The sequence below is a fragment of the Taudactylus pleione genome, unplaced genomic scaffold (assembly GCF_031769625.1).
Source record: "Taudactylus pleione unplaced genomic scaffold, aTauple2 ptg000695l, whole genome shotgun sequence".
Classification (NCBI taxonomy): domain Eukaryota; kingdom Metazoa; phylum Chordata; class Amphibia; order Anura; family Myobatrachidae; genus Taudactylus; species Taudactylus pleione.
Genome location: NW_028285097.1, coordinates 1,275,596 through 1,295,414, shown reverse-complemented (window position 1 = coordinate 1,295,414; position 19,819 = coordinate 1,275,596).

The window sequence follows — 19,819 nt, the reverse complement described above, 5'->3', positions numbered from 1 at the left end:
GGGGGGTAGAAGCGGCGGCCGGTCGGCGCATGCGCAGGCACTTTGTCACGGTATTTTTTGCGAAAATACCGTGACTAGTGTGCAGAGGGGATTCGCAGGGACAGAGCTTTCTCGCAATCCCTGTGATATTGCCTGAATTCGCAATGAGAATTCAGTCGATAATATCACACTACAATCTGCATTCAATATGTGGATTGTAGTAAATAGAGCCCTTTGTCTTGTTTGTAGGTTGTGACTTTACTTCTTGAACACTTGCAATATTTTAAATGTCATTACCGATAACGGTGTGTGACTTTCACTGCTGCAGAAGCCTGATGAAGGGTCATTTACAGAAGGATCTCCTGTTGGATTATGCAGCGTGCATTAGTTTTAATGTGCCCGAGTTTTTGAAAATGAGCGGATTTTAAATGTGGAAATGGCGCAACTTGCAGGGCTTTGAGAAAAGCAAAAGCACATATGTGCAGTATACTGACACTAAGGGGTAAATTTACTAAGCTGCTGATTTCCATTCAATGTCATCCAAAATCAGGGAGATCTGTGATACATGCATCTGTGTATCAAAAAATAAACACAGAAGCAGCAACGGATAAGTGAGATCCGTCTGTGTAAAAATAAATGTCGTGGCCCCTCCCCTCCAAAAGAACAACCAGCACTGGACTTTGGAGATCCAGTACTGGTTTTGCTAAATACAGGGGACAAACGACGTAGGGGTTCCCTGTATTAAGCAGAACCAGCATCAAGCTATCTAAAACCAGCCCTGGTTGCCAAAATACAGGGGACAAACAACGTAGGGTCCCCTTTTTTTAGTGCAACCAGCACTGGGCTCTGAGCCGGTCCTTGTTCTGGAAATACAGGGGAAACAATGCGTAGGGTTCCCATGTAATTTCCAAAATCAGCACCAAACTTTTTCTAGCAGGGGGCTAATGCCACAACCGGGGTAATCCTTTCACTGAGTCCCCCAGCCAAGCATTACCCATGACTAGTGAGCCCAGGCCAGGGATACCTGGGGAGCTGGGGACCCCCTCAATAAAGGGGTCGCCCTCTCCAGGGCACCTCGGCTCTAGGCTGATAGTCCAAGGCTATCCCCGGCACCCCTGGAGCAGTAGGTGCTGAGTTGATTATGTAGTGTGGTGCAAATGATAGTAGTAAAAATATTGTCTTCTGCAGTGGAACTACAGGTCCCAGCAAGCCTCTCCCACATGCTGGTACTTGGAGAACCACAAGTACCAGCAGGCAGGGCATTACGGATCCGCTGGTACCTGTAGTTCCACAGCAAAAGAAACATAAAAAAACCACAGAACACACACACCGTGACATTACAAGTTTAATAAAACATACATGCTCACACACATGTACACATGCACACTCACACTCACTATTTCACATACCTATATATCCCTCAAGCAAATCATGTCCCCTTCTCCAGTAGGAATCCATAGAGTACCTAAAAAAATTATAATATTCACCTCCTCCTATGCGTGGACCACATGCTTTTCATTCCATGTAGGAATCCATAGAGCTTAGATAAAAAAAAGAAACAAAAAATTTGTGGACCACCAGACCCAAATGACCGCTCCTCTGTAGAATTTCACTATAGAAATCCTGGTGCTGGTCATCCTGAATTCACAGAAAACGGTAGCTTCAGCTCTCCAATGATTATATGTCCTTAGAGCACAACTATCTTGACACTCCCATAACATGCCCATGAGACAGCTGTTTTTTTGCATTCACATATATATATATATAGCTGGACTGGGTTTGGAGGCCCAGGGGATGGTTAGTCACTGAAGGGCAGGCTGGAAAGCCACTGGCCACCAAAGGGACCCTTACTCGGGGACTTGGCTTACTTACAAAATTGGCTGGTCTTGGGAGTCAGCACCGGCTCCTGAATCCTGTGCTGTGCATGTAGGACAGGTGCTGGAGAGGGGCCGGGCCGTGGATGGGCTGTGACGGAGACATCAGTGGTAACTGACGGGCTCTACAAAGGCTTATGGTGGAGCTTCTGCGGCTGGACATGCGCAGCAGCTCCTTCATCAGCCATTTATTTTTTTACATCAGTAAGCTGCCCAACTGGAACTGAGCTCTAATCGCGGCAGCGCGGCCACTGGTAGTGGAGCGGGGATAAATAAAGGGCGGCACCTGCTAAATGGAACAAAGAGACCAGCTCAGAGGGAACTGGCCCGGTGTCCCGATCCACCCCTGTTGCAGGCATTTGTGTGTGGGGGGGGATGCCGGACAATAGGGTGTGCCTGTGCTGACACCTGGCACCCCCCGTGCGCACACCTATGATTTGGACATGCATATTTGGGACAAAATAAGTAACACCCTCATTCCACCCTGATCTGCCCAAACACCACCCATTTCCTCGTAGATACACCCACTTTTAGGTGAAACTCTGGCCCTTTTGAGTTCCGTGACTCTGGACTGTCCGTCCAGTATCGGTATATTTGGACGGTACAGTTTTGGTTATCACCGAGCTGTGGAAAGAAACAGGTGTTTCAGAGAGACCAAAGTTCTGGTCTAATTCATCTATTTATTGATTCTGAGTAAAGGGGAGATGTACCAAGCCTTGGAGAGACAGAGAGCGGAGAAGTTACATAGAGCAACCAACCAGCTTCCGTCATTTGATAGACGGTGTTGGATAAATGACAGAAGCTGATTAGTTGTCGAACCCCACAACTTGCACTATCCCATGTATCGTGCAGTGTAAATAGAGAAGTGAACAATAGGTGAAGTTGTCCGTAGCAACCAAACAGTTTCTACCTATCATTTGATACTATGTACTTGATCTTCACTTGTCCACTTTTCTTTGCAATGCTCTATACATCTCCCTATATTGTGTTACTGATCTGTTTCTTTCCTTCTTCCATAAAACAGAGCAATGGGACTATATAGGTCATCGCTACTTCTTGGCAAAATAAAATATATAGGGGCCCATTTAGTAATGATCGCATTTTGCAAAATGCGATCATAGCAGCCGAATGTTTCTGTCCTGGCACATGCAGGGTGACGGGCTCCGATCTGGGAGATCCCTCCGCCGGCTGACATGCGGTAAGTCCCCATAGGCTACAGCGGCTAACGCTATCTTCAGATGGCGTTAGCTGCTGGTGCCAATATCAGGAATGCTTCACATTCCAGATATTGATACAGTTGGCAGCTTCGCATCCCCCATAGAAACCTATGGGGTAGGCGGCTGCGGGCGGCAATGGAGGGATCGCAGCACGTATCGGAGATACAGTACACGCTGTGGTCCCTCCTTCATACATCCGGGGGATACTTAGTATTTGAGGTAAACCCCCGAAAACAGGTGTTTTCAGGGAATTTACCACAAATTAACTTTGATAAATGGGCCCCATATAGAGAGTGGGTGTTTTATAGTGTTATGCACAGACACACTCAGCAGTTGTGATGTTACTTTAATGTCTGTTGCATCAGTAATTTCAACAACTTCAACAAACATTAGTAAAACAGCGATTACTGCTCCATTCAGCATGAAAAATGATTGATGTCTCTCTCATCACAGGAGGGAGGTAGGTAATATCACAGGCGGGGGGTAGGTACAGTAATATCACAGGCGGGAGGTAGGTACAGTAATATCACAGGCGGGAGGTAGGTACAGTAATATCACAGGCGGGAGGTAGGTAATATCACAGGCGGGAGGTAGGTACAGTAATATCACAGGCAGGAGGTAGGTACAGTAATATCACAGGAGGGAGGTAGGTAATATCACAGGCGGGAGGTAGGTACAGTAATATCACAGGCGGGAGGTAGGTACAGTAATATCACAGGCGGGAGGTAGGTAATATCACAGACGGGAGGTAGGTACAGTAATATCACAAGCGGGAGGTAGGTACAGTAATATCACAGGCTGGAGGTAGGCAATATCACAGGCGGGAGATAGGTAATATCACGGGTGGGAGGTAGGTAATATCACAGGCGGGAGGTAGGTAATATCACAGGTGGGAGGTAGGTACAGTAATATCACAGGCGGGAGGTAGGTAATATCACAGGTGGGAGGTAGGTACAGTAATATCACAGGTGGGAGGTAGGTACAGTAATATCACAGGCGGGAGGTAGGTAATATCACAGGCGGGAGGTAGGTAATATCACAGGCGGGAGGTAGGTACAGTAATATCACAGGCGGGAGGTAGGTACAGTAATATCACAGGCGGGAGGTAGGTAATATCACAGGCGGGAGGTAGGTACAGTAATATCACAGGCGGGAGGTAGGTACAGTAATATCACAGGCTGGAGGTAGGCAATATCACAGGCGGGAGGTAGGTAATATCACGGGTGGGAGGTAGGTAATATCACTGGCGGGAGGTAGGTAATATCACAGGTGGGAGGTAGGTACAGTAATATCACAGGCGGGAGGTAGGTAATATCACAGGTGGGAGGTAGGTACAGTAATATCACAGGTGGGAGGTAGGTACAGTAATATCACAGGCGGGAGGTAGGTAATATCACAGGCGGGAGGTAGGTAATATCACAGGCGGGAGGTAGGTACAGTAATATCACAGGCGGGAGGTAGGTAATATCACAGGCGGGAAGTAGGTACAGTAATATCACAGGCGGGTGGTAGGTACAGTAATATCACAGGCGGGAGGTAGGTAATATCACAGGCGGGAGGTAGGTACAGTAATATCACAGGCAGGAGGTAGGTACAGTAATATCACAGGTGGGAGGTACAGTAATATCACAGGCGGGAGGTAGGTACAGTAATATCACAGGCAGGAGGTAGGTACAGTAATATCACAGGTGGGAGGTAGGTAATATCACAGGCGGGAGGTAGGTACAGTAATATCACAGACGGGAGGTAGGTAATATCACAGGCGGGAGGTAGGTACAGTAATATCACAGGTGGGAGGTAGGTAATATCACAGGCGGGAGGTAGGCACAGTAATATCACAGGCAGGAGGTAGGTACAGTAATATCACAGGTGGGAGGTAGGTAATATCACAGGCGGGAGGTAGGTACAGTAATATCACAGACGGGAGGTAGGTAATATCACAGGCGGGAGGTAGGTACAGTAATATCACAGGTGGGAGGTAGGTAATATCACAGGCGGGAGGTAGGTACAGTAATATCACAGGCTGGCTGCAGGTTATGGTACTTATGCCTTGACCTTGGGAAACGGTTTGCTCTCTTTAGTCTCTCCCTCTATAATACATACGGATACGATATTGTTCCCACATAAGCAGACAGGAAATAATAACAAACGACAGCACCCACAATTAGTTCCTCGCTACGACTCCTGAAAAACAAGCGTCTCCTTCAGACGCCAAATGAATAAATTTACATCCCAATAGCCAAAGTTGATGCTGACAGCAACACTGTGAACTCGCAGATACAAATCTTTATTAATCAGAAAATAATTATAAGAGAGCACGAATTCCATTAGATGTAAAATTGATTGCATTTGCTAATTTGTCAGGGTAGGCTGTAGCCTGAAAAAGACATCGGAGTTTAAACCTCAGCACATATTTCATGGTGGTACACGACGTACACCCTCTGCAATGCGATGCAGAACAAATACTCACTATTACGTATGAATTCGCCAACTTTTACGTCTGGAATTTTTAAATAAAGTCAAAATAATCTTTTGTTTGGAACCCTCACCTAAATAAATGAACTACTTTAATAATTTTTTTTTTAATGCTGTCTCACGGGTCTTCTTTAAAGGGAACCTGGCACTAGATCCCGCCGCGTTGCCTTTTGATTTCTTTATTATGTCGGCCGTATGGAGCTCATGTAGAGCTGAGCAGAATTTCTGACCTGAACATATGTGCAAAATTTAGGGCCGCAAAATTGCGCTCTTGCTTGGCACCATTGAGGGCCTGATTCATTACGGATCGCAACTGCGATTGCAGTAGCAATTGTGCACGCAGTCTCACTGCGATAGTATGCTAATCCATTGCGATCGCTATGCCGTCGCAGCACAACATTAGGACGTCCACTTTGCGAAACTATCGGTACAAACTAGTACCAACGCAGCCTCACGCACACTGGCACAAGTCCTGACCTTGCTCAGAAATTGCTAACCTCATCGCACGCTATGAGTACACATGCTGAGTAAGGCATCGCAGTGGCTAATTTATGCACGCCCATGCAATGGCATTCAAACGCACTGGCACGCCTGCGTTTTGCTGACCATCCCCGTCACCTCCCACAAATGTTACTTCCTGTCAACCACTCTGCGATGGGTCTGCATAGTCGCGGTCCCAATTGCATGTGCAACAATCGGCCAATTGCGTGCGTATTTGCAGTTACGTTCGTTGCTGAATCAGGCCCTGAGTGCGTAACTCAACATAGCCAAGCAAGAATGCACTAATATACTGTATGGTCAACTTAACGTAACGCAGTAGAAAGCAGTCACATTAACATACGGTTCAATTGCATCACCATTCGCAGTGGTCCTGCTCACTAAACTTGACAACCTGCGGAAACAAGGCCATTATTAAGAACATTCTTTTCCTTGTCCAAGTGGTAAAGTGTTTACATGAACGCTGTTGTTGGAATGTGCCCTACCCAGTATCCAGGGATGCAAAGACATCGGTCAGGTCCTCATACTAGGGGGGAGCATGACAAAGCATGGGGGCCTGGCCCTACTCAATTTTAAACACTGGTGCCCTCTTTGAGTAAGCGTTAATGTGCGTTGAGGAGGGCGTGGTACCGATGGCCATAATTTTGATGATTTTTTTTATCGCTCGTTCAACATTCGATGGTTTGAACCATCGGTGGTGCGCTCGCACGCATTCTCAATGGACAGAAATGATGTGCACATGCACAAAGGAGCTCTTCTACGGAAAAAGTGTGCGCAGTGACATCACAACTCGCCATCAGAACGAAGCGAGCGATGGTGGCAACCATCTCCTGTGTGGAATGGAATAGAAAATACTATTGCCATCGGATTGGAAACGTGGATGATTGCCAACTGTCGGTTTCCGACAGCCACCCCTAGGGTGTGCCAGTGCATGCAATCATCAACAGAAGAAACTTGCAGAAAGTGGCACCACTCCCTGGTAACCCGTCTCCTGGATATAGAGAATTCTCTGCCGCAGGTATGGAGGAAGGCAGACGGAGACATGGTACAATCACACAGCACAGCCTGCTGCATTGTGGGTAAACAGCGTCAGGAGCAGAAAATGCCCGGTCGGGTGAGCTCCTTGTGACACCGTGTCAGGCGCAGGCCGCAGGACGGGAAATGCAGCCATTATAATGCAGTTCTGGGATCTAAGTAATAGGGGAAGTCAGAGAAGGCCAAAGGCAAAATTGATAATCTCTATTATCCGCAACAGTGATGTTGTCCACTTTATAAATGATGCAATACTAAAAACGTCTCTGGGCTTAATGCAGCCCATTGCTCAGGGATGTGAATCTGTAATCGCCAGCTCCACAGCACTCAGCCCCTCATGAGCAGCTGCCCGGGCTGCGCTTTGTTTAAACAACCGTCATTACTTCAGCCTGACACTGTCCTCAAGTTATTTTAGGCTTCTCTTTCCATATCAGCTCCTCTCGCTTTATTGCTGGAAGCCCTGGAGATCGGTTTAAAGAGATCACGTAGAACAAATCCGAGCGCCACACACAGGTAACCGTCATTTCAGTTTATGCTGTTATGTTTAATTATACGTTATTATTATTATTATTATTATTAATAAATTAATAATTGCAGGCGCAAACCTAAGACAATTAAAATGGAAAACACCTCCTAGCTACAAGTAGGTGCTTTCCTCTTTATGTTAAATAAAACTGAACTTTGCAATCTATGTAGTTAGAAAAACGTCTTTAAATATCTTTAAATATTACCTTTGGTATAATGCTACTTTTTTGTGTGTTTTAGCTGCCCCCCCCCCTTGAAAAGGATGTGCTTTACAAGAAACAATCCAAAGAATGAAAAACATCAACTTAATAAAATTAAATGCTGATAAAAAATTACATCAGCATGTCTATATCCTATACTATGGACCATTGTATGCCACGCACCAGCCTATACTATGGACCATTGCATGCCATGCACCCGACTATACTATGGACCATTGCATGCCACGCACCCGCCTATACTATGGACCATTGCATGCCACGCACCAACCTATACTATGGACCATTGCATGCCACGCACCCGCCTATACTATGGACCATTGCATGCCACGCACCCGCCTATACTATGGACCATTGCATGCCACGCACCAGCCTATACTATGGACCATTGCATGCCACGCACCAACCTATACTATGGACCATTGCATACCACGCACCCGCCTATATTATGGACCATTGCTTGCCACGCATCCGCCTATATTACTTCCCTTTGGACCTCATTCAGTGGCATCGCTACTAAGCAAGCAGCCAAATCTAGTGTGGGGACATGTGCAGCTGTCACATTTACTACTCTCGGGTCCTGGTCTCCTCTCTGCGCTGTCAGTAGGTAATAAGCCCCCTGCTGTGTGACTGCGCACATAAAATATTTGAATCTCCAGAAAACCTTGAGTTTACAATGAAATCCCAGGGCCCTAAAAAGAAATACTGCTCTGAGGGGAGGGTGACCCTACGGTATACATTGCAGAAAACATACAGTACAAGGCAACTGATCCATTTCACAGATGCAACAAGTCCGGGGGTTACTGAAAGCAGAAAAGAATAAAGAGTCCCCCAGCATTCAGCGACTATGGGCAACATCACATAATAAAACTGTAAACGAATAAGTAAAAGACATAAGTCTAATACTGTAACTGTTTTTTTACATTGAGAGCAGACCAGATTGTACCCCAACCGGTGCTATAAGGAACTCACCGAATGGCGGCTGTCGACCCCCTAACAATAATATACTAATAAGAGGTTAACTGTGAAACAGGAAATAAATATATTGGACCTTCCGCTAAATGTTATCAGCAAATAAAGACAAAATAAAACTGCTCCGAAACTAATCATGAAAATGACACTGCGATCGCCTGGGATGCAGATGGTGCCGCAGAATAATTTGCCGGGTTACATTGTCTCTGGCTACATCTGGAAAATGTTGGCAATCATACAGTATATTTGCCAATATTTAAATCAAAACACACGTGACATTTTTCTGGGTTGTACATCTCTGCCCAGATGACCCTTAGTGGTCCCGGCCACAGACTTGTGTAGGGAGCAGAACGTTTCTATTCTGGGATTTGCTGGTGTCAAGACAGTGATTTTGTCTCTGCAGCTCAGGAATAAAGAGGCCCAGCCTTTAAGAACTTTGTGGCATTGGGTGGAGAAATCACAATTATGGGGAAAATAAATCGGAGCTTCTTCATTTTGTCTAAAATTGATGTGGCCTCTTGTTTCCCACTCAAAACAAAGACAAGCTGTCAGACTGCATGCAGTGTACTACACTGGGACATATACCCTAATATCCCCCCTGCAATATGCGGTGTACTACACTGGGACATACACCCTAATATCCCCCCTGCAATATGCGGTGTACTACACTGGGACATACACCCTAATATCCCCCCTGCAATATGCGGTGTACTACACTGGGACATACACCCTAATACCCCCCCTGCAATATATAGTGTACTACACTGGGACATACACCCTAATATCCCCCCTGCAATATGCAGTGTACTACACTGGGACATACACCCTAATATCCCCCCTACAATATGCGGTGTACTACACTGGGACATACACCCTAATATCCCCCCTGCAATATGCAGTGTACTACACAGGGACATACACCCTAATATCCCCCTTGCAATATGCAGTGTACTACACTGGGACATACACCCTAATACCCCCCCTGCAATATGCGGTGTACTACACTGGGACATACACCCTAATATACCCCCTGCAATATGCGGTGTACTACACTGGGACATACAAACTAATATCCCCCCTGCAATATGCGGTGTACTACACTGGGACATACACCCTAATATCCCCCCTACAATATGCGGTGTACTACACTGGGACATACACCCTAATATCCCCCCTGCAATATGCAGTGTACTACACTGGGACATACACCCTAATATCCCCCTTGCAATATGCAGTGTACTACACTGGGACATACACCCTAATACCCCCCCTGCAATATGCAGTGTACTACACTGGGACATACACCCTAATACCCCTCCCTGCAATATGCAGTGTACTACACTGGGACATACACCCTAATACCCCCCCTGCAATATGCAGTGTACTACACTGGGACATACACCCTAAAATCCCCCCTGCAATATGCGGTGTACTACACTGGGACATACACCCTAATATCCCCCCTACAATATGCAGTGTACTACACTGGGACATACACCCTGATATCCCCCCTGCAATATGCGGTGTACTACACTGGGACATACACCCTAATATCCCCCCTGCAATATGCAGTGTACTACACTGGGACATACACCCTAATATCCCCCCTGTAATATGCGGTGTACTACACTGGGACATACACCCTAATATCCCCCCTGCAATATGCGGTGTACTACACTGGGACATAAACCCTAATATCCCCCCTGCAATATGCGGTGTACTACACTGGGACATACACCATAATATCCCCCCTGCAATATGCGGTGTACTACACTGGCACATACACCCTAATATCCCCCTGCAATATGCGGTGTACTACACTGGGACATACACCCTTATACCCCCCCTGCAATATGCGGTGTACTACACTGGGACATACACCCTAATATCCCCCTGCAATATGCGGTGTACTACACTGGGACATACACCCTAATATCCCCCCTGCAATATGCAGTGTACTACACTGGGACATACACCCTAATATCCCCCCTGCAATATGCGGTGTACTACACTGGGACATACACCCTAATATCCCCCCTGCAATATGCGGTGTACAACACTGGGACATACACCCTAATATCCTCCCTGCATTATGCGGTGAACTACACTGGGACATACACCCTAATAACCCCCCGGCAATATGCAGTGTACAACACTGGGACATACACCCTAATACCCCTCCCTGCAATATGCAGTGTACTACACTGGGACATACACCCTAATATCCACCCTGCAATATGCAGTGTACTACACTGGGACATACACCCTAATACCCCCCCTGCAACATACAGTGTACTACACTGGGACATACACCCTAATACCCCTCCCTGCAATATGCAGTGTACTACACTGGGACATACACCCTAATATCCCCCCTGCAATATGCGATGAAAATAAACCACAACTAAAGGAGGTTACTGTAATATACAGGAGCACACAATTCCACAATCAAAGATGATAAAGGGACAGGGGGCTTGATTCAGCTGTGCACTACTGATCACAGATTCCCGATGCTGCTTTGTCCAACGCAGCATCGCATACTCTGCGGAACATCGGCCAGCTAAGGTGACCCATGGGGTCTTGCAGCCGGCCGCCACAGATGAGAAGAGGAAGCCAGGAAATCTCCGTCAGCTGACAGGGATCATGGCTTCTTCCCTCCCCCCAACGGCGGAGACACACCTCCGTTTTGGGAAATGGAGGCCATCACCACCCCATTCCCAGCCACAAATGGCAGGAGACTGTTAATCACCGACAGCTGCCAGTCTCTGTGCGGGATCGCAGAGCCGTTCTGCACATGGGTTGAACGGGTCATGCGCCTCCGTAGATTCCCGAACATCGGGAATCTGCATTCAGCAGTGCACTATCATGTCCTTCTGAGTAATGCCCTTAATTCAGAGATTGACGGAATTGCACAATCGCACAAGCATCGCTGTCTACAGAGTCTCCAGGCCATACAGCTATCCTGCTTCTATACCACGGTTCAAGCATCGCTGTCTACAGAGTCTCCAGGTCATACAGCTATCCTGCTTCTATACCACGGTTCAAGCATCGCTGTCTACAGAGTCTCCAGGTCATACAGCTATCCTGCTTCTATACCACGGTTCAAGCATCGCTGTCTACTAAGCCCTCCAGGCCATACAGCTATCCTGCTTCTATACCACGGTTCAAGCTTCGCTGTCTGCAGGCCCCTCCAGGCCATACAGCTATCCTGCTTCTATACCACGGTTCAAACATCGCTGTCTACTGAGCCTCCAGGCCATACAGCTATCCTGCTTCTATACCACGGTTCAAGCATCACTGTCTACTAAGCCCTCCAGGCCATACAGCTATCCTGCTTCTATACCACGGTCAAGCATCGCTGTCTACAGAGCCTCCAGGCCATACAGCTATTCTGCTTCTATACCACGGTTCAAGCATCGCTGTCTGCTGAGCCCTCCAGGCCATACAGCTATGCTGCTTCTATACCACATTTCTAGCTAGGCTGTCTACTAGGCCCTCCAGGCCATCCAGCAATCCTGCTTCTTCACCACATTTCAAGCATTGCTGTCTGCTAGGCCTCCTGGCCATTTAACAACTTTAGTTTGGACTGTAAACCTACAGTATATTCTATTGACTGTCCTATGGTTTCAGCTACTTATTGCACCATTGACATTTTGTGTTTTCACTGGTCCATCATATAATTTATTTAGTAAGCTGCCATGATTTAACTATACTTCTTGTGTTTGTTCTTCGATGTGCCACATATCTCCAACACCTCCATCTCGGTCCTAGCAATTGCTTGAGGATCGTAACATCAGCTTTGTAATTCTAGACTCAAGTTCCACTACCAAGAAGTTGTACTCAGGCATAAGTTTTTGCAGCATTGCAACTTCCTTGTCAGCTACCTGTACTATGGTGCCCAATGAAGACAATTGCTGAGAGATGGATAACATTCTGTCTATATACTTGTTCATGTTCTTACATGCACTAAACTTTGTAGCATATAATGTGCACCTCAAGCTAATTCTTCTCATTAGCCCTTATCCACATAACATGTGTGGTCATTTTACCATAGATAATGGAATAAACATGTTGTTCCACAGCTAGTTCTATTGTGCCCATATCTATGGCTGCTTCTTCTGAGCTTGTATTATCACCAGGATTGCTAGGAACTTTCCATAGTTTTTTCCGCTTTAACTACATTTCCATGGGAATCTTCCATGTAGTATAATTTTCAGAACTCATGCTGTTTCCATCACTGTACATTCTTCATACAGGTACATAAGGGTATGTCCATACTCACTTAGGGCCTGATTCAGACCCACTCGCGAGCGGCTGTCTGCTCGCAAGTGGGTCGATGGTCTGCACTGAGCATGCGCACGACGGAGGGAGCTCCGTCGTGTGCATGCGCCAGACGCGACGAGCGAAGGACTTTCCTTCGCTCGTTGTGTCTGATCAAAGGGGGCGTGCTGTCGATGTTGATTGACAGCACGCCCCCTTTGGTGGGCGTGCCGGGGGCGTGCCTCCCTGACGGGGGCGTTCCCAAGGGAACGCCTCCCGTCAGAAGCCGGCCCACTGACATCACTAGTGATGTCAGTGGGAGTGATTTTGGCTCTGATAGAGCCAAAATCACTCCGGGGCTTGCGGTTGAAAACCTCAACCGCAGGCTCCGGCTCGCAGTGGCGATGGTCACGACCATCGCGGCCATCAAACTGCACGCTCGTATAGGGTGTGGGTGGTGACCCACAGCTATACGAGCGTCCAGGAGGACGCTCCATTTTTATGGAGGGCAGCCCTCATTCAGAGCGTGCGCTCTGCTCAGAGCGTCTGGCTCTGAATGAGGGCCTTAGATCCTCTTATTCAATGTCACTGCAGTCTGTAATCTTGGTATCAGCTTACTCCTCACCAAGATATATGGACCTTCAACAACCGGTGTCATGCATGGTGGGTTGTGATCCTGTTTGTGCTAGGCTGTGCCTATGGCTGGGTCCATAACCTATTAGCAGAGTATTAACAGAGTTAAAGGCTCTTGACAGTACTCTGTGCCCTGGGAGTACTGACACTGCGTGCGTGCCAGACATTTTATCCCATTATATAATATACTAGTAAAGGTGTTGGAAATAATGATGCATGTACAGGTGTTGATACTGCAGAGTCATACAGGCACACGCCAGTGGATGACAAAAAGGGAACAGCCCAGTTACTTAACCAGTGGTGTTAGTTTATTGGTTTATGAGAGAAGCGGGGTCCTACACAGCTCACCATCTGGTAAGTGTATACTGCTTGCAATTAGTGGTGCAAGGATGCTGGAAGAGCTAATGTCAGGTAACGATCAGGTCTCTCACATGGAGCTAAGTGGAAGACATCTGTGTTCCACTTTGACACTCTCACACAGTGCTAAGATGGCTGTAGTCACATGTGCAGGAGCACATCACGTCGAAGGTCAGACATTCCTGCAGACTCTGTGTAATAGCTCACCTGTTTTCTAACAAATGGGCCCCCGGCATGCCCAGTCACCTCAGTGTGCCTTGCCCACCAGTCTCCCCCCCCCCCCACCAGTCTGCCCCCCCACCAGTCTGCCCCGCCCACCAGTCTGTCCGGCCCACCAGTCTGCCCCACCAGTCTCCCCTCCACCACCAGTCTGCTCCCCCACCACCCCTGTGCTCCATCCTGCCCCCATAATTACCCTGTTCCTTGTGGAACAGCAGGATCTCCTCTTCTTCAGTGCTAGGTCTGTCTATTTCCCTACCAGTGGGAGCCATTGGGGTGGGCATGTTGGAGACTGGACAGTCCTTGGTAAATTATTTTATAAATAACCTGCAAGATTTACATCAATTTTATAATTTAAATACTTATCTCCAATAAACCATCAGAAGTGATGCTGACCAGAGCTGTACATTGATCGCTATAACATTTGTTTACTGCACCTTAGTAATAGGACGCTCTAGTACTATAGACAGTTTGCCAAATAAGTTCCCGTATTTCCCTCTGTTACTTTACGTTTCCCATAAATATCCCTGGCCTGGGCTTGTTGGAGGGGCCCAGCAGCAGTGCTGTACAGGGCCGCCGAGGGTGGAGGGCACTAATTACCCAGGCCCGGGCTTGTTGGAGGTGCCCAGCAGAGTCTCTGTAGCAGTGCTGTACAGGGCCACCGAGGGTGGAGGGCACTAATTACCCAGGCCCGGGCTTGTTGGAGGTGCCCAGCAGAGTCTCTGTAGCAGTGCTGTGATGGTCTTCAATGGGCCTGATTCATTATGGATCGCTATTGTGATCACAGCTCCATAATGGCATGCAGGTCTGCTGCGTAAATATGCTAATGACTGCTACCGCACTACCGTCACACTGCCAGCATAGAGACCCCCACTGCCTCCCACTACCGCTATCTCACATCCGTAATACCTTGCAGTCCTGCGTATCTTGCCCTCTGATGAAACTGGGGCTCATTATACCTGGAGAAACGCGTTAAGGATACAGGAACCATTAGGACTGCACTGCACGGGATCTTTGTCCGTCAGCAGATCTATTTGCCACTTTTGGAAATCGTGCCTCCGTCTTGGTCCACTCAGCCGTTTGCCCCAGGACAGCCGTCACTGACGGAACCCTCTTTTGGAACCCTATGAGGGCTATCAGTAATACGGGGAATCATAAAGGATAGAGCCGATGCCTAGGAGTGCCAGGTGTCTGTGTAAGTGCTGCTCACAATTATATTACATATACCGGAGTTATTTGTATATTTGGATTTACAGTTTTCATTTCAAAGTGATTGCATTATTCCCGGAGTGTCAGTCACTATCACAATAACATCGAAACTTCCGGAGTGTCAGTCACTATTATATTAACATCGGAACTTCCGGAGTGTCAGCCACTATCACATTAACATCGGAACTTCCGGAGTGTCAGTCACTATCACATTAACATCAAAACTTCCGGAGTGTCAGTCACTATCACAATAACATCGGAACTTTCACTTATTACTTATCTACATAGGAACACTGCTGCTAACGCTAAAAACGATAATCCCTCTATTCCCTCACTAAAGGGTATTTGTTTGCAAACATTATATACATTGTATCAGTGTGTTTATGCTACAATTGAGAGAATACATTATTGCTATATACCGGACTCAGGGCCTGATTCACAGCCGGTCACTAGATGCGTACGCTCGCTCCCAGCATATGCAAATTCAGAACACACCCAGCAAGGCAGGCCATCGCACGGCAAGTCATTAGCACACCCACGATGTCTTGGCATGCGATCACTTTGTGTATGCAGACGCCCACCAGCCTGTCTTAAGTCGCCCACTTGCACACGTCATCTCCAGGATCGGCAACCATCGGTACATCAGGTACCATCGGAAGCGAACGCAGCTCTTGTGGTTGCCTTTACCGTATTACAAGCACTACAAGCACTTCAGTGTACAAACCAGCCAGGTGATGTGTACTATGACGCTGCCTGTTAATTATGCACACCTCTGAAACGGCGTTGAAATACTCTGGCACGCCTGCGTTCGCACCTCCACTCCCCCCGTTTCTACTGCCCTGCCCCTGTCACCACCTACAAACGGCCTCTACTGTCACTCATTCCACTGGGCTGTCTATGCTGGGCGAGCGAGCACTTCCTGATCGCTCGGACTAGTTCGCGCACGCGCAATGCGATGCATACACATGCACACATTTGCAAACATCGCCCACAACGAGCGAACGCTTGCTAGTGACCGGGTCTGAATCAGGCCGTGAGTGCAATGTTTATCTGAATTTATTTAATATTCAGAGACTTTTTATATACAGGTTTTCTCTGTCACATTACACAGTGGTCCTTATTCAGACCCGGTCGCAAGCGCTGCGCGCTCGCAACCGGGTCAATGTTTTGGTCCTGCGCACGCGCAGCGGCCGCATTGCGCGTGCGCGAGCCCCGGAGCAAGAGAGAAACTTTCGCTCCGGAGCTCACTACAAAAGGGCCAGCTGACGATGTTCATCGACAGCTCTTGCCTGTTTTGTAGGCAGGGCGGGGGGGTGGTTTCACAAATGGAGGCGTTCCTTAAGGAACACCTACCGATTTGTGGGCGACCGCACTGACATCAGCAGTTGTCTCGTCGCAAGCCCCATTGGTCGCGATGGTCTTGACCATCGTGACCATCAACCTGGTCAGTCAACCAGGAGGCCGCACTAGAAAAAGCAAGCGGCCGCCATCATTCAGAGCGAGCGGTCACTTCTTGCGACCGCCTCTGAATGAGGGCCAGAGTGTACCTATCCATGTTTTCTGCTCTATATGTGATTTTGTGCATTTGACATTATTGAGACCTTAAATAAATGTTTTAAATAATCCATTGTTTTAATTGATTCGTCAACTAAATCCAAGATAAGCGCTTCACATTTTCCTTTTTTATACTTCCGAAACATCGAGCACCATTGACCCCTCACACACAATTACAGCAGTAAGTACTAATGCTGCGTCTGCCATCGCAATGCCTAATTTAGGCAAGCCCATGTAATGACGTTCAAACGGACAGGCAAGCCTGCGTTCTTCCAATCACTCACTCTGCGATGATTTACCGTGCTTGGCGTAATCGCAGTGCGACCACAGTATAGCCTTAGTGCATGCGCACTGCAATCCATACGCACGCGCAATACTGTACGTTACAATCGGCCGTCTGCGTTCGCTGTTGCAGTTGCGATCCATAATGAATCAGGCCCAATGTTTTATGTTATAGAGCTCGGACATTGGTACATCACATGTACATCACGTGTGGTCATGGCTGGGTCACATTAGTAATCTAGCATACATAAATGATTAAATACAAACTAAACCAGTATTTGTTTAATCCTTCCAGCTCCCACACGTTTGTGCAATACATCTACACCACAGGTTCTCAAACTCGGTCCTCAGGACCCCAAACAGTGCATGTTTTCCAGGTCTCCTCACAGAATGACAAGTGAAATAATTAGCTCCACCTGTGGATCTTTTAAAATGTGTCAGTGAGTAATGAATACACCTGTGCACCTGCCGGGTGACCTGCAAAACGTGACCTGTGTGGGGTCCTGAGGACCAAATTTGAGAACCACAGATCTACACCATTCATCTCCAGGATAAGTTGATGTTCAAATACTTGAATGAAATAAAAGTAGAATCATGTGTAATGAGAAATGAGAGGAAATCACAGTGATTTTCATGCTCTCTTACCCATATATTAGTTTTATTTTGTTTGTTTTTATTTTTTTTATATCTTCCAATCCTATGACTGTAATTGTTATTACCATGGAAACTAAGTAGTAATAAGTGATGAAACAATCATTCCAAAAGATAATAACCACATATACTGTATAAAACTATTATTTACAAAAAATAAATGATTTGCTTTTTAAGGTTAAAAAACAAAACACAAACGTATCAGACAACGTCTCTGCGGCTCTGTTTTCTGCAAATATCAGTTTTAATGTTTTCTAAATCATTCATCCAATGACGGTACAACACTGCCTTCATTTATACACACTACTCCCCACTTATACACACTTCCCCCCACCTATACACACTACCCCCTACTTATACACACTACCCCCCACTTATACACATTACCCCCCACTTATACACACTGCCTTCATTTATACACACTACCCCCCACTTATACACACTACCCCCCACTTATACACACTGCCTTCATTTATACACACTACCCCCCACTTATACACACTACCCCCCACTTATACACATTACCCCCCACTTATACACACTGCCTTCATTTATACACACTACCCCCCACTTATACACACTACCCCCCACTTATACACACTGCCTTCATTTATACACACTACCCCCCACTTATACACACTTCCCTCCATTTATACACACTGCTCCCCACTTATACACACTGCCTTCATTTATACACACTGCCCCCCACTTATACACACTTCCCCCCATTTATACACACTGCCCCCCACTTATACACACTTCCCCACACTTATACACACTTCCCCCCACTTATACACACTGCTTTCATTTATACACATTACCCCCCACTTATACACACTACCCAGCACGTATACACACTGCCTTCATTTATACACACTACCCCCCACTTATACACACTACCCCCCACTTATACACACTGCCTTCATTTATACACACTACCCCCCACTTATACACACTACCCCCCACTTATACACATTACCCCCCACTTATACACACTGCCTTCATTTATACACACTACCCCCCACTTATACACACTACCCCCCACTTATACACACTGCCTTCATTTATACACACTACCCCCCACTTATACACACTTCCCTCCATTTATACACACTGCTCCCCACTTATACACACTGCCTTCATTTATACACACTGCCCCCCACTTATACACACTTCCCCCCATTTATACACACTGCCCCCCACTTATACACACTTCCCCCCACTTATACACACTTCCCCCCACTTATACACACTGCTTTCATTTATACACATTACCCCCCACTTATACACACTACCCAGCACGTATACACACTGCCTTCATTTATACACACTGTCCCCCACTTATAAACACTTCCCCCCATTTATACACACTGCCCCCCACTTATACACACTTCCCCCCACTTATACACACTACCCCCCACTTATACACACTGCCCTCATTTATACACATTACCCCCCACTTATACACACTACCCAGCACTTATACACACTGCCTTCATTTATGCACACTGCACCCCACTTATACACACTTCAACCCACCTATACACACTACCCCCCACATATACACACTACCCCCCACTTATACACACTGCCCCCCACTTATACACACTACCCCCACTTATACACACTACCTCCCACTTATACACACTGCCTTCATTTATAGTTTTATACACACTACCCCCCACTTATACACACTGCCTTCATTTATACACACTACCCCCCACTTATACACACTTCCACCCACCTATACACACTACCCCCCACTTATACACACTACCCCCCACTTATACACACTGCCTTCATTTATACACACTACCCCCCACTTATACACACTGCCTTCATTTATACACACTTCCCTCATTTA